The sequence below is a fragment of the Macrotis lagotis genome, chromosome 2 (genome assembly GCF_037893015.1).
Source record: "Macrotis lagotis isolate mMagLag1 chromosome 2, bilby.v1.9.chrom.fasta, whole genome shotgun sequence".
Classification (NCBI taxonomy): domain Eukaryota; kingdom Metazoa; phylum Chordata; class Mammalia; order Peramelemorphia; family Peramelidae; genus Macrotis; species Macrotis lagotis.
In genome coordinates, this window is record NC_133659.1 from 1,667,674 (window position 1) to 1,682,462 (window position 14,789).

A 14,789-nucleotide genomic window follows, 5' to 3' on the forward strand; every position below is an offset into this window, starting at 1 on the left:
AAAGAGCACGAGGCTTGTTCTAGACAGGTTGAGTTTAAGATATCTGAAAGACAATGTAGAATTAATGAAAGAACACTAGATTTGAAACTTGAGGATCTGTATTCAGATACTGCCTATGATAAATACTTGTTTGTTTGGACTCCTCACTTCTTGGATCTGGGTCTTGTTTCTTTCACTTGTGAATCAAGAGAGTTAGACAAATGATAGTGAGGATCCTGGATCCAATAATTAGCATGCTTTCAATCTGAGGGTGAATCAATAGAAGTGCCACTTCCCCAATCTGCTCTATTTTCAAGAGTGTTGAGCGATGCAGGAATTGAGGAAATACTCATTTGAGCTTTTGGCCGTTGCTATGATGGTGATGAATGGAGACCATGATACAAGGAGAGAGAACATGAGACTAGTCCCATAAATGGTACTGTACATTTTTTTTCCTTTTTATTCCAGGTGAAGGAAACATAGCCTTCCTCTAGCCTTAGGGGTTTCCAAAATTTCAGACACCATGGATCTGAAGCCACAAGAAACCAAGGAATGATCTATCAAGTGATATTTAAGTCTTAGGAGCAGCTAGGTAGTACAGTGGATGTTAGGAGGACCTGAGTTCAAATCCTGCCTCAGGCACTTAACACTTACTGTGTGACCTTAGGCAAGTCACTTAACCCTGATTGCATCATATTTAGGATCATCTCTAGTCATCCTGATTCTTCTCTGGCCACCAGATCCAGATGGCACTGGAGGAGAAAGTGAGGCTGGAGACTTACCAAAGTCCCCTCTCACTCAACTACAATTCATGTGCTTGTCATGGTATCACTTCCCTGATATCATGGTTTTTTAGAATTAAGGAAAAACCTCATCATCTGGAGACCTACAACTGAACTCTTCTGACAAAGCTCATGAACATGAACATGGACCTGATGGAAGAATTAAGTTCTGAGCTTACTCCCAGGGGGTATGGAGGAGAGTATGCTCTCCATGTAATCGGGGAAAGTGCTTAGATATGTGAAAAGAGGAATTGAATAAGCATCTCATGGCACCTACTATGTGGGTGGCTAGGGGTGTCATAGTACATAGAGTTCTAGACCTGGTTCCAGAAAGTCTCATTGTCCTGAGTTCAAATCCCTGGGCACACAGGGATCTTGATCACTGGGGAAGAGAGAATGAAGCTGATAACCTTCTGTAATGGTCTCATTTAAATTTTATTCACAAACAAGTCAATCATTACCCTCTGATGCCATTGATCCTCTCCAAAATCAAAGAACAAACAACAACAGGGCTTCCGGAAAGGAAGCCACAGAGGGATACCAGAACTTCCTCAACCTCATTACTTAAGAAAGATCCAGCCAGTATTTCTTGACAGTCATGTGTGAATATTCAAACATGTCATAGTACCCTCATCTCTGTCTTTTATAAAAAGGGGAAACCAGCAATTTGGATTGTAATCTAATTGGTTAATATTGTGTACAGAATTTAAATGATAATGCCCATCCCTGAACCAGATGACTTGTAGCTCCAAGACACAAAATTCGACAAGTCAAGGCAATTAATTTTATATTTTATTTCTCCTTTGTACAGATAGTGAAACCAGAATATTAGCTAACACCTGTTTATTGTTCTCAAAATAATATATTTCACTTTCACTTTCCTGTCATTACACAATATTTCCTTGAAATGTAGCACATTCATATTTTTGCAAATGGATTGCTTCGAAACAAATTGTCACAATTTTCTTGCTCACACATTTAATTCCCTTTTGAATTCAGAGTTTTCCAAACCTGTGGCAATTACTTGAAAAAAGGAACAAAGAGGATCTGCAGCTGCCCATGAGACTTGCTCTTTCTTACCATGCTATGTATTTTTATGATGTCTACTACATAGTTGGTGATGAGTAGTTTCAGGTTCCCCTATTTATCATCCCTAAATGGAGCATAATGCAGGATTTTGAAGGAGTTTCATTATAATCCACCAGCCAACCAATCAATAAGCATTAATTATATACCTACTGTATGTCAGACATAGGTAATGAGGATATGAATACAAAAACAAGAACGACCTTATTCTCAAGGAGCTTACGTTTGACTATTGACAGGTTAGTAAATTCAGGAAATTACTAAATAGGGTGATTTGAAAAAGACACTGAAGAGAATCATGTTTTCCCTCTTGAAAAAGGTAATAATTGGGGCAGCTATAGGGTTCAGTGAATAGAGCACCAGCCCTGGAATCAGGAGGACCTGAGTTGAAATCTAGTCTCAGTCACTTAATAATCGCCTAGCTGTGTGACCCTGGGCAAGTCACTTTAACCCCATTGCCTTAAATAAATAAAAATTTAAAAAAAGAAAAAGAAAAAAGATAGCAATTGATAGTTCTTTGAAAAGGTCTAGTGGGGGTGGCTAGGTGGTGCAGTGGATAAAGCACCGGCCTTGGAGTCAAGAGTACCTGGGTTCAAATCTGGTCTCAGACACTTAATAATTACCTAGCTGTGTGGCCTTGGGCAAGCCACTTAACCCCATTTGCCTTGCAAAAAAACAAAAAAAGAAAAGGTCTAGTGAGATTCAAGAAGCAGGGGCTAGGGAGCCTGTGCAAGGACTTGTAAGGGTCCTTGGGATTCTGTCCCTTGGTAGGGCAGACCTGGAGACACCAAATAAAATAGTTTGCCTAGGTCAGAGGGAAGAATGTGTAATTAATCTGGGAAGATCGAATGGAGCCATATTGTAAAAAATCTTTACATGTCAAATCTAGGAGTTTGTACTTTGTCATAAAGGCAATTAAAACTTCTGGCCAAGATGGCTGACTTAAACGGAGGCAGATGGCCCAGTTTCTCCATAGTAAAAGTCTGAAATTTGCCACATAAATAATAATGAGAACCCATGGTGACTTCTTCCTTAGAAATGCACAAAAAGTCAGTCAGAATCCACAGGCAATAGCAAAAAGGGATACCAACAAGGAGGGTGCCAGAACAGACAAATAAGCTCCATGTCCTAGGAGCTAGCAATGGGTCAGAGACCTTGGAGACAGCAAGTGTCCATAGAAAGTAGAAGTGGAAGGCTCTCCCAAGGAAAATGCAGAGTGGATGTCAACCCAGAGCAGAGCTCTGGAGGCTTTGGAGAGGAGCAGTTACCAGTGATGCTTAGTCTGGGAACTTCCAGGGTGAAGAAATATCTCTAACCCTGTCTTGAGATGCCATAGAATGATCTGAGGATCTAGGTTTTGTGCCTCAAAGATTCAGGGATCAGGACTAACCTCTGAAGGAAAAAGAGACTCAGGGGACTGAGGGACAGACTACTAACTATCAGTCTACCCAGCTGCAGCAGTGACAAAGTGTGGTCCTGGTAAAAAAGCCCTAATTCAGTAGATAAAGATAGAGGGATTCATAAAAAAAACAAATAAGGAAGGCACTGAAGAATAGGGGAAAAATTGGAAATCTATGGATTCCCCTAAAAAGGAGAGAGCAACTCCAAACAATTTCAACAAGGGATTCAAAGGGAAAAGTGAATTTTTCACAGATATGCAGAAGTAAAACATGAGATTGAATGAAATAATAGCTCTTGGAGAAAGAATTGGAAGAAGAACAAATAGCTCAAAAGAAAGCAGTAAACCTTAGTCTAGTGATGTACTCTGCAAAGACAAGACGGGATCAAACCTTACTTAAATATTGCATGAAGTAGCAAAAAATAGAAGAAAATCTTACATAAAAAAAGAGCTTATCTGGAAAAAGGTAAAGGAGAGAGAATTAAAAATCCTTTACACTCATACGTATATATCATATTCTGCATATGATGTAGACATGCATAGATACATACGTTCTCTATATAGTTTTGCTTTCTGTTTTATATATTTATATATCATATATGTCTATATTTGAAGTTTTGATAATAACATACAAATAAAAACTAATTATTAGAGCCAAAAGAGAAAGTAAAAATGGATTTTAAAAATTCCCTCCTTAAAAAAACTCGAAAATGCGAAACCATGAGAATGTCAATGACAAGATCCAGAAGTCCCATTTAAAAAAAATACTGCAAGTACATAGAAAGAGGGAGTTGAAGTACCAATAAACTATAAACACAATCACAAGAGAATGAGAAGCTTCTACTGAAAACCAGAGGAGATTTTGCATCTTAACATTCTGAAAGGCAGTTACACACATACACAGATGCACACACACACACATAATATTTATTTATTTTTGCAAGACAAATGGAGTTAAGTGACTTGCCCAAAGCCACACAGCTAGGTCATTATTAAGTGTCTGAGGCCAGATTTGAACTCAGGTACTCCTGACTCCAGGGCCTATGCTCTATCCACTGTGCCACCTAGCTGCCCCCTTGGGCAAAACATTTAACTCTGATTGCCTTGCATCCAGGACCATCTCCTGTCATTCTGATCCATATCTGGCCACTAGACCCAGATGGCTCTGGAAAGAAAGTGAGGCAGGTGACTTAGCACAGCCCCCCCTCACTCCAATCCAATTTGTGTGCTTGACATGGCATCACCTTCCTGATATCATGGTCTTCTTCAAAAATGAAGGACAAACATTATTATTATTAAATAATATATATACACTCCAAACACACACCGCTACACACATATGCGCACAGAACCAAAAACAACATAATGTATCCTACAAAATGAAATGTGAATTATTGGCAGAAATTCACTTTCAATGACTTAAAAGATTTTTGATAATTTCTGATGAGTAAGAACTTTGAATTCAAATGTAGACATCAAGAAAAAAAAGCATTGAAAAGTACATCTTCCTTTGCATTTTGTTGAAAGAAAGCACACTTTATATTTAAATTTTCGAATAAGAGAAGAGAGAAGTGTCCTATGAGAACTTTCAGCCTCTTCAGATGGTATTGAGGGAGATAAAGAACAACAGAGGTGCTGGTGGACTAGTTCTGTCTAAGTGTTTGGACTGAGAAAAGAGGAAAGAGAGTTAAAAAAAGAAGAGTGTAGAAATGAGGAGGAAAGCAGTGGGAGTTGCTCTTTCTCCTTATTAGAGTGTGTGAGAAGTATGAAAACTTGGAGCAAGGAATGGATGGGAGCAAAGCATCAAATAAAGATCTTTCTTAACTGATGGTTACAAAGAGGTTGGGCACCCTCTGCAAGGCAATGCATACAGCAAATGGACTTGGAGTCAAGATGACCTGAGTTCAAATCCATTCTCAGATACTAGCTAGTTGTGTGACCCTGGGCAAGTCCCTTAACTTTCCTTTGTCTCAGTTTCTTTAGGTGTAAAATGAGGATAATAATATCATTCCTTCACAAGAGTATTGTGAGGATCAAATGAGATAATATTTGAAAAGTACTCAGCACCCTGCCTCGGGCATAGTGGGGGCAAGATACTTATTGCCTCTCTCCTTTTCTCATGATTGTAGGCATCTTTTGAGAGAGTTTGGCTTAGAAATCCAGAAAATTAGGCTGGGAAATAAGCAGAGATATGAGAGGGGGTTTCCCATGGAGGATGATACAGAAAAGTGAATTCCTACATGAGAACCAAAGATTACAAAGAGAAGATTAAAAGGGGGAAAAATGAAAAGGGATAAAAGTTCTTAGAATCTATTTAGATGTCCATTAGTCGAGGAAAGGCTAAAAATTGAAGCAGAGAAATGATATGGGATATTATTCTACTGCAAGAAATTATAAAAGAGAGGATTTCAGAGAATCTTGGGTAATATGAATTGATAACGTTTACAACCAGGCTAAGTTTTCATAAAAGGACAATAAAAAGGTGAAGAAAGTGAATCCTGAAAACCCAACTCTTGACTGAGAGATGAATTAAAATGGTAGGAGACATAGTCACTGGAGGAATTCATTTTATTTCTTTGTTAGAAGTTTTTTTCTTTCTCTTAATTTTCTTTTTGAAAGGCATGTGGGGGACAGTGGGAGACAGCAGCAATGATATCACTTTCCCATAATTCTATTAAAAATTTTTAAGGACAAAACAAAGAATTTCAGAAAGCAGAACACACAAGAAGGCCCAATTTTGAAAGCCATGTGTGGAAGATATTAAATATTTTTGAAAGTGGCATGAAATGAAGATCTGGGGTTTCATATATAATCCAATTTTGTGTCCTACTGCATAGATGTAAATGCTCTTTTTGGATTTTAAATTCAAAATAAAATGCAAAATCAGTTATAAGTAATTTTCATTTTATAGCATCATAGTGTTTACAAAATGCCAGTATTGCATTTCTCATTTTATATGTTAGGAAACTAATGTTCTCTTAAGTGATTTGCCTATAATCACAAAGTAATGGTGCTTGATTCTGGATTCAAACTCAGGCTTTCCTGCCTATGGGTCCAATATGCTATTGATTATATTCTTTTGCCTCCAGACTAGATCCTATAATTGAAAACTTATACTTACTTTAACCTCACATTCTATCGTGACTGAGGAGGACCCTTCTTCATTCACTCCCTGCTAGCTTCTTATAAGCCACTTTGCCAATACATGCTTGTACCCTTCACCCCTTTCCAGTTTTGGAAATCTCATCAAATGCTTGCACCACTGTTAGGAGGGGTATGTCTACCTGTTTCCCTGGGACTCCACTCTCTATCCCTGTACATTTTCAACCCAATGATCCCTTTCTCTTATCACCATTCCATTGTAGATGGTTCATCTGTTCCTTTGGAATGTCTACTTCTTGGGGCCAAGCACTGTCTTTGCTTTGATATTTGCTTCCTTAGTGTTTATAACAGTGTTTTAACATCAAATCCTCTGCAAATTAGAATATTAGAAGCTTTCATGGGCCCTTGGAGTTAATTTGCCTAGCTTCATACAACTAGCATGTAACAGGAGTAGGATTTGACCCCAGGTCTCTGGATTGGACTCCAAGACTGGAGTTTTAGACATTACACTAAGTTGCCTCTTGCTAACCTACACATATATAATGGAAACTACCAACAGCAACTTTATAGATATATTTAACACCAATGAGAAGGAAGTTGTCAACATAGCTCTCATTGCCTTCTCCATTATAAAAGCCTGTGGCTTTGGTACTCATTCATAACTCCTTGTCTTAGAGATATTCAAATTCCCCAACTTCTGCACCAGTCTGCAGGAACTCTCACACCAATGAAGACTGCATCCTACTGTTTCTCAGAAGGAAGATGTTTTTCTAGGAAACAGGGAGTTTCCAGAGTTTAGCAAAAAAGTCAACATGATTGTATCAATAGATGCAGAAAAAGCTTTTGATAAAGTACAAGGCAAAAACTCTTGAAATATTGGTTGAAATGAATATTTCCTTAAACTGATAAAAAACATTTATCTGACTTCATTTCTAAAAATGTAAAGAACCAAGTCAAATTTATAAGAATACAAGCCATTCTTTGATTGATAAATGGTCAAAAGATATTACCAGGCAGCTTTCAGATGAAGAAATTAAGCTAGTTAGAGTCATGTAAAAACTGCTCCAAGTTACAACTAATTAAAGAAATGCAAATTAAAACCTCTTTGAGGTACTACTTTACCACTCTCAGATTGGCTAAAAATGACAGAAAAGGAAAATGAGAAATGTTGGACACTAATGCATCGCTGATGGAGTTGTGAACTTAGTATTCCGGAAAGCAATTTGGAACTCTGTCCGAAGGGAGCAAAATTGTGCATCCATATCCTTTGATCCAGCAACATCATTACTAGATCTATATCCCAAAGACATGACCTACACACTCAGATTATTAATACTAACTCTTTTTGTGAAGGTAAAAGAATTGGAAATTGAGGGGATGCCCATCAATTGGGGAAATGACTGAACAAGTTGTGGTATGTGAAGGCAATAAAACACTATTGTTTTATGAGAAATGATGAGCAAGCAGATTTCAGAAAAACCTGAAACAACTTACATGACCTGATGCTAAGTGAAGTAAGCAGATTCAGAAAACATTATACATGGGAACAGCAACATTCTGCCCTGATCATCTGGCATAGACTTGACAATTCCCAGCAATACTGAGACCAGACATGTCTAAAAGACTTGTGATAGAAAATGTCATCCACACCCAGAGAAATTCTGAATGCAGAAAAGAACATCCTATTTGCACTTTTCAATTTTTTTCTTTCTTATGATTTTCCCTTTTGTTCTGATTCTTCTTTCACAAGACGATTAAAAGGAAATATGTTTTATATAATTGCATATTTATAACACATCAGATTGCTTGCTGTCTTGGGGAGAGGGAAGGCAAAGGAGGGAGAAAATTTTATAAAAATAAATGTTGAGGGGGGGTGGCTAGGAGGTGCAGTGGATAGAACACCAGCCCTGGAGTCAGGAGGACCTCAGTTCAAATCCGGCCTCAGACATTTAATAATTACCTAGCTGTGTGACCTTGGGCAAGTCACTTAACCCCACAGCCTTACACCCCCAAAACTAAAAAATATGTTGAAAACTGTTTCTACATGTAACTGGAAAAAAAAAAAACCCAGGTAATCCCTACTTGTAATGGGGATAAATTAGAAGCATTCCTCATAAGATTAAGTCTGAAACAAGGATGCCAATTGTCATCAATATTATTCAAAATTGTGTTGAAAATCCTAGTAATAGCAATAAGAGAAGAAAATGAAATCAAAGGAATCAGAATAGGGAATGAGGCAATAAAAGTATCTGTTTTTGCAGAAGATATGATAATATACTTGGAAAATCCCAAAGACTCAACTAAAAAGTTAATTGAAACAATTAATAATTTTAGCAAAGGAGCAAGATATAAAGGAAGTACACATAAATCACCAGCATTCCTTTATGTCACAAACAAAACTGCAAGAAGAGATAGTAAAAAATACTCCATTTAAAATAACTCTAGATAGTATAAAATTGCTGAGAGTACATCTGCTAAAAAAAATCCAGAAACTATATGAACAAAATGATATAAAAAACTTTTCATACAAATCAAACCAGGTTTAAATAATTTGAAAAAATATTAATTGTTCATAAGTAGGCAAGGCCAATATAATAAAAATGCCAATTTCAACTAAATGAATTTAAAAATTTAATGCCATCCCCCCAAATAACCAAAAATTAGAAAAAACACCATAAAATTTATTGGAAGAACAAAAATGAAGAGTATCCTAGGAACTAGTGAAAAATAATGTAAAGGCAGGATGTGTGGCAGTACCTGATCTTAAACTATATTAAAAGACAGTAATGATTAAAACTTGGTGCTGGCTAAGAAATCAAAGGGTAGAAGAGTGGAATAGAGCAGACATGCAATTTACAACATTAAATAAATATAATATTTGAATCAGATAGTATAGTATTGAATTTGGCAAATTTAAAGACTTAAGATTTGGGGGTCAGGAATCATTATTTGGCAAAAATTGTTGGGACCCCTCGAAAGCAATTATGGCAGAAACTTGGCATAGATCAGTATGAAGTCAAGATGAGGTCAACATGGATACATGATCTAGATATACAAAGAAATCGGAAGAACATGGAATATATTACTTTTCAGACTAATGGACAGGTGAACAACATGAATCAATTAGAGATAGAGAGCAAAGTAAGATGTAAAATGGATCCAAATTACACTAGGTTAAAAGGTTTTTCTTAAAATAAATATCAAGATCAAAAGGAAAGCAGAAAATTGAGAAAACTTACAGTATTATAAATGATTATTGTACATTTATAGGATGCTAGATTTAGACCTAGAAGAGATGTTGGAGGCCACTAGCCCTACCCTTACATGTCAAGCATACTCTTTGGACTCCAGGCCTTTGATTCCAGAGCTAGTGCCATTTCCCTATACTTCTTGTAAGACTCTGGTCAAATCCCTTAGTCTTTCAATTCCCACAGGCATCTCCAAGTGTTTCAGAGTAGATGCTGATCTCTCCAAGTCCACTTGGCCAATCAATCAACATTATTAAGCCCTATTATGTGTTCTAAATGGTGACTATAATTTAATGGCTTCTGATGTCTGTATATAAATGTCAAAGTATTCATAATAAACAAGATAAGTAGAGAGTCCAACTCAAGGGTCCAGGCCAGGCCAGACCTGAAAAGGTGGTACTGAGATGGCCCTCAAGCCTGATGTATTGGCATAATCCAAGATCTAGGATTCAGCAGGTTCTTCAGCAAGGCTTGTTGATGGGTTCATTGATCAGTGGAGTGGATCTTTCTCCTTCCTAAGAAGCTTTTCCCAACTCTCCCTAATGCCAGTGGTTTCCCCTGAGGTCCCTGGCCATGTAACCTGATGTCTCTTGTAGGCATTTAGTGACGTACATGTTGTGTTGAGAGCCCCCTGAGCCTTTCTTTGCTATTTTTTGCAGCCTCACTACCCCCCACAGATACTAAGACTCAGTTTCCTCATGTGTAAAATAAGACCCTTACCTCTTAACACGCCAATGAGACACAGATGAGCTAAGCACTTGGTCAGTCATAGAACATTGTATAAATGGCAGTTATTCTTATGAAAAGGTGGACATTATTCCACAGGTGTTTATTAAGCACCTAATAAATATGATTCATCATCTAGCCCCTGCCAGACACTGTGGAGGGTTAGAGGCTCCCCCCAAAAGTAGAAAGAGTCCCTTACCTCTGTTGTGGGTAGGGATATGTGATCTTTTCCTGCCTGTCTTCCTATATTCCTTCCCTAAATGGATGGGGATCAAAACCTCTTCTCATCCCAGATGCTTTTTGGTCGAATTCCCCCCAAATCCTCCAGTGAACATGGACCTGATGTGTCCTCCAAGTCCTTTCAGATTTTGTGACAAACAGGCAGAATCCAAGCTGTCCATCTGTTGTCTTTTCCTTTGGATACCCACGAGCCCTGCCTGCCCTTCCACTTAGATGTTTCCCTGATGATGTCTTTGTGACTCTTCCTGAATTCAAGTCATGGCTGCTAATAGACTATAGACTAATTTATGCCCGCCATTGTTTGCCAAGGTGTTAGAGTAGAAGTGTGCTCTTTCCACTACCAATATACATATTGAAATCATGCCAGGTAGGTTTGTTTTTTAATCCAAGTAAATGGCATTGCTAAGAAAAATCAGTTTTGCAGGATGAAATGTTCACTATGGCCAATCAAGCTGCTCTGGTTTTGGCAGGCAGCAATGGAACCATGAAAATGCCACTTAAGGAAATGAAGTCAGGGAGAGTGGCTGGCCAAGGACTAGCATGAGCAGAGAAAGCTGGGCTGGAGAGGGATCAGTTTTCAAGACAGCTAGGATACTTTGGGAGGCATCAGGGAGGGCGAGCCTCCTCGACTTTTCCCATAGAATATAAATGCCTGGAGAGCATTTAGTTATTTAGTTTCTGTCTTTCTGTCCCCAGAATTTCTCACAATGTCTGGCTCATAGTTGATACAGAATGAACAACGAGCAATCAACAAACATTGAAATGTCTAACAGTCTGAAGCCTTGGGGATACTATAGAAAAGACTGGCTCTGTTCTTCAGGGACTTCTGTTCTTCTAATGCCCATAGGGTTAGCTGGGTGGTGCAGTGGTTAGAGCCCTGGCCTGGAGTCAGGAAGAACTGAGTCCAGTTCAAATAATCAGTAGCTATGTGAGGGAGCCATGCAAAAATGATGTACAGCTATCTCAATCATCTAACTTCCTATCTATATTCTTCTTCTTCATCATCATCATTTAATTCTATAGTTTAAATTTACACATATATGTATGTATGTATGTATGTATTTATGAGAAACTAAAGACACTAAGGTGAAGGAGATTGGGAGTGATTAGGCTGCAGGGGAGCCTAAACTGAGACTTGAAGGAAACCTGGGAAATCAGCCAGTAGAACTGGTGAGGAAAAGCTTTCTAGAAAAGAGGATCAGCCATTAAAAATGCTCTCAATTGGCAGATGGAATGTTTTGCTTGAGCAAGGAGCCCAGTGCCAACAGATCTGTGAGTATGTGGAGGGGTTAGGATTAGGGAGGGATAGGGAGACTAAAAAGGTGGAAAGGAGGCAGCTTCTGCATGACTTTGAATACCAAATAATGTAGTAGACAAGGTAGAAATGATAGGACTTCATCACTGTTTAGCTATGGGGAGGGCAATATCTTACTCTGGCTAGTAATGAGTGTTAAGAGGGACGGGACAAAGAAAATGATCAAGAGAAATTCCTTTTTCAATGAGAAATTCCTTTTTTTCCCCCCTATAAAATGGAAATAAAAGTGTCTTTACTTCCTCACAATAAGAAAAAGTGCTCTTTGATCTTTAAAATACTATAAAAGTTTACTATTAAAGCAGCATTGAAGTAAGCAGCTATTAATATGTTTTGTAGACATTTCCTCACACACTTCTCATAACCACCCTGTAGCTAAGTGCAACAGTTATTTTAATACTGATTTTACCTATGAAAAAAGTGATGCACAGAGAGATTAAGTCCCACTCATAGTTCTGAAGCTAGTAAACATTCTTAGACATGTGATATGAACCCTGATCATTCCATGCTCCAAATACAAAGCTCTTTTCTTTCCATGAGGTTTTCAAATCACCAGATCACAGAATTTTCAGCATAGAATGGATCTCAATTACCTATTCCATCCCAAACTTGAAAAGGAGTTCCCTACTCTACCACATCTTACAAATGGCTAGCAAGTATCTTTGGAAGGACCTCCTATGAGGAGGAACCCATTGCTAATTCCACTCATGAGCTTCGATAATGGTGAAGAAGTTTTCCTTCCCTTGCCTCAAACCAAATTCTGCCCTTTGCTCCCAGTTTTGGGGACAAGCAGATTAGTCTAATATCTCTCCCTTGTTACAACCTTACAAATGCTTAGAAATGGCCATCATTCCTCTCTCCTCAGGCTTCTCTTTTCCACTTCCTTCAACGTATCTACCTATGATGTGGACCCATGACCCGTCATTGTTCTGGCTGACCTCCTCTGAGCATTCTTGAATTTACCCATGCTTTTCCTATTTGTGGTGCTCAGAGTTGAACCTTCTCTTCTGGACAGACTTGATTGGACCAAGGAAGGGTCTAGCAGGATAGTTTGCTCTCTCTCTGTCACCATGCAGATGAGAGCTCCAAAGTCAATCTTTGCCATGAAGGGGTATTTAACTAACTCGAAGGCAGTGTTCATTTGGAATCTAAATGACATGGAAGTCAATAGCTCAGCTATTGATGGTGTGATGTTAGCACATCTATTTTAGGGAGACATTACTTTCCATTTTATGGAAGACTTATACATCAAGTGTTCTAGAACCCAAAGCAACATCTATTAACCTAAACACTAGGGCTTTTCTTTTCAGAGACTGTGAAGAGTTTATAGAGGGAAAATGGGAATATTACACCAACTTCTTCCTCTGCAAAAATGTCAGCCTTTTGTGTAATGCTATTCTCTTCTAAAATAACTTCAAACAGTAAAACCAATTCTGTCATAATTATTTTGTGGTGCCACTTAATGTATCCAAAATTATTCATCTAAATAACGACTGGCTCTCCAGGGAGATGAAGGAAGCTTGGAGAGATGACCTGTGCATTTGTCCACATATGTTCAAGGCATGGTCAGAACGAGACTTTCCTTCATGTGTACCCTGAAGAATATGTCTTTCCCTCCCCCTCAGAAACTATACCAAAATAAAACCATTTATTTAAGGATGAGAGGATGTTGTTTGGTTTTACTGTTAATTGTTAATTATTAATTGCTCTGAATAGGGATGAAATTAACTCCACCCAAAGAGGAATTGGTGGTGTATTTTGTCAAAGGTTAAAAAATATTATTATTTTTAACCTCTTTTAAAATTAAATATAATATTTATTGATTTTTCCAATTACATGCAATAGCAGTTTTTAACAATCTTTTTTCACAAGGTTTTGGGTTTTGCATTTTTATACCTCCTTTCCTCCCCTCCTCCAGAAAGCAATCTAATAAAAACTATACCTGTATAACCATGCTAAACATAGATCCATATTAATCACATTGTGAAAGAAGAATCAAATCCAATTTGGATTTGAAATGTAAATGGAAAAATACAGTTTTAAAAAAGACACAATACATAGGAGAACTTTTAAATACTGATGATAGTAAACTCCAAAGTTCCTTCTCTGGGTGTGGCTGATATTTTCCATCACAAGTATTTTAGACTTGTCTCTGATCATTGTGCTACTGTGCAAATCCCTGGTATGTGGCCAATAATATGTACAACACTCTTTTGGTTCATTTCACTTCACTCTGCATCGGTTCATGTAAGTCAAAGGCTTTTTCAATATCCAATGAGATAATCATATGACTTCTTTGTTTGATTATTAATATGTTTTCCTAATATTGAACCATTCCTGTCTACTTGGTATAAATTATACCTGGTCATAGTGTGTTACCCTTGTAATAACTTGCTATAGTGTCATTGCTAAAATTTTATTTAATATTTTTGCAAGCACATGCTGAGTCCAAGGGAAATCAAACTTAGAACTGCATTGGAAGTTCTTCTATCCCTTTCTGGAATCCTTAGTGAGTTCTCTCAAGGTGTGTATCATTCTTGGCAGTAACGTATGAGGTGCTGAGGGAGGACTAGCCCCTCCAGGCTGAGGGTTGCCAAACCTTTTCCAGGGTTGTTCATTCACTTTTGTTGTCCACCTTAACTCTCATCTGTAACACCAAGAAGCTCCATACACACAGCGTTTGCACCCTGGTAAGCTGTCTTGGTCTATGTACCAAACCAGTCTTGCCATTAGACTTTGACAACTCAGGAAATGACTTTGTGCCACTCTGCCTTACTTAAATCCGAATGATGAGCAAGTCACGACATTACCCCAGGATGTCATTGGTCCTTTTCAAAAATGAAGGACAAGCAACAACAGTTCTCTGATGAATTCTGAAGTCTGACGCCTTTTTATACACTCTTGAAGCCGACTTT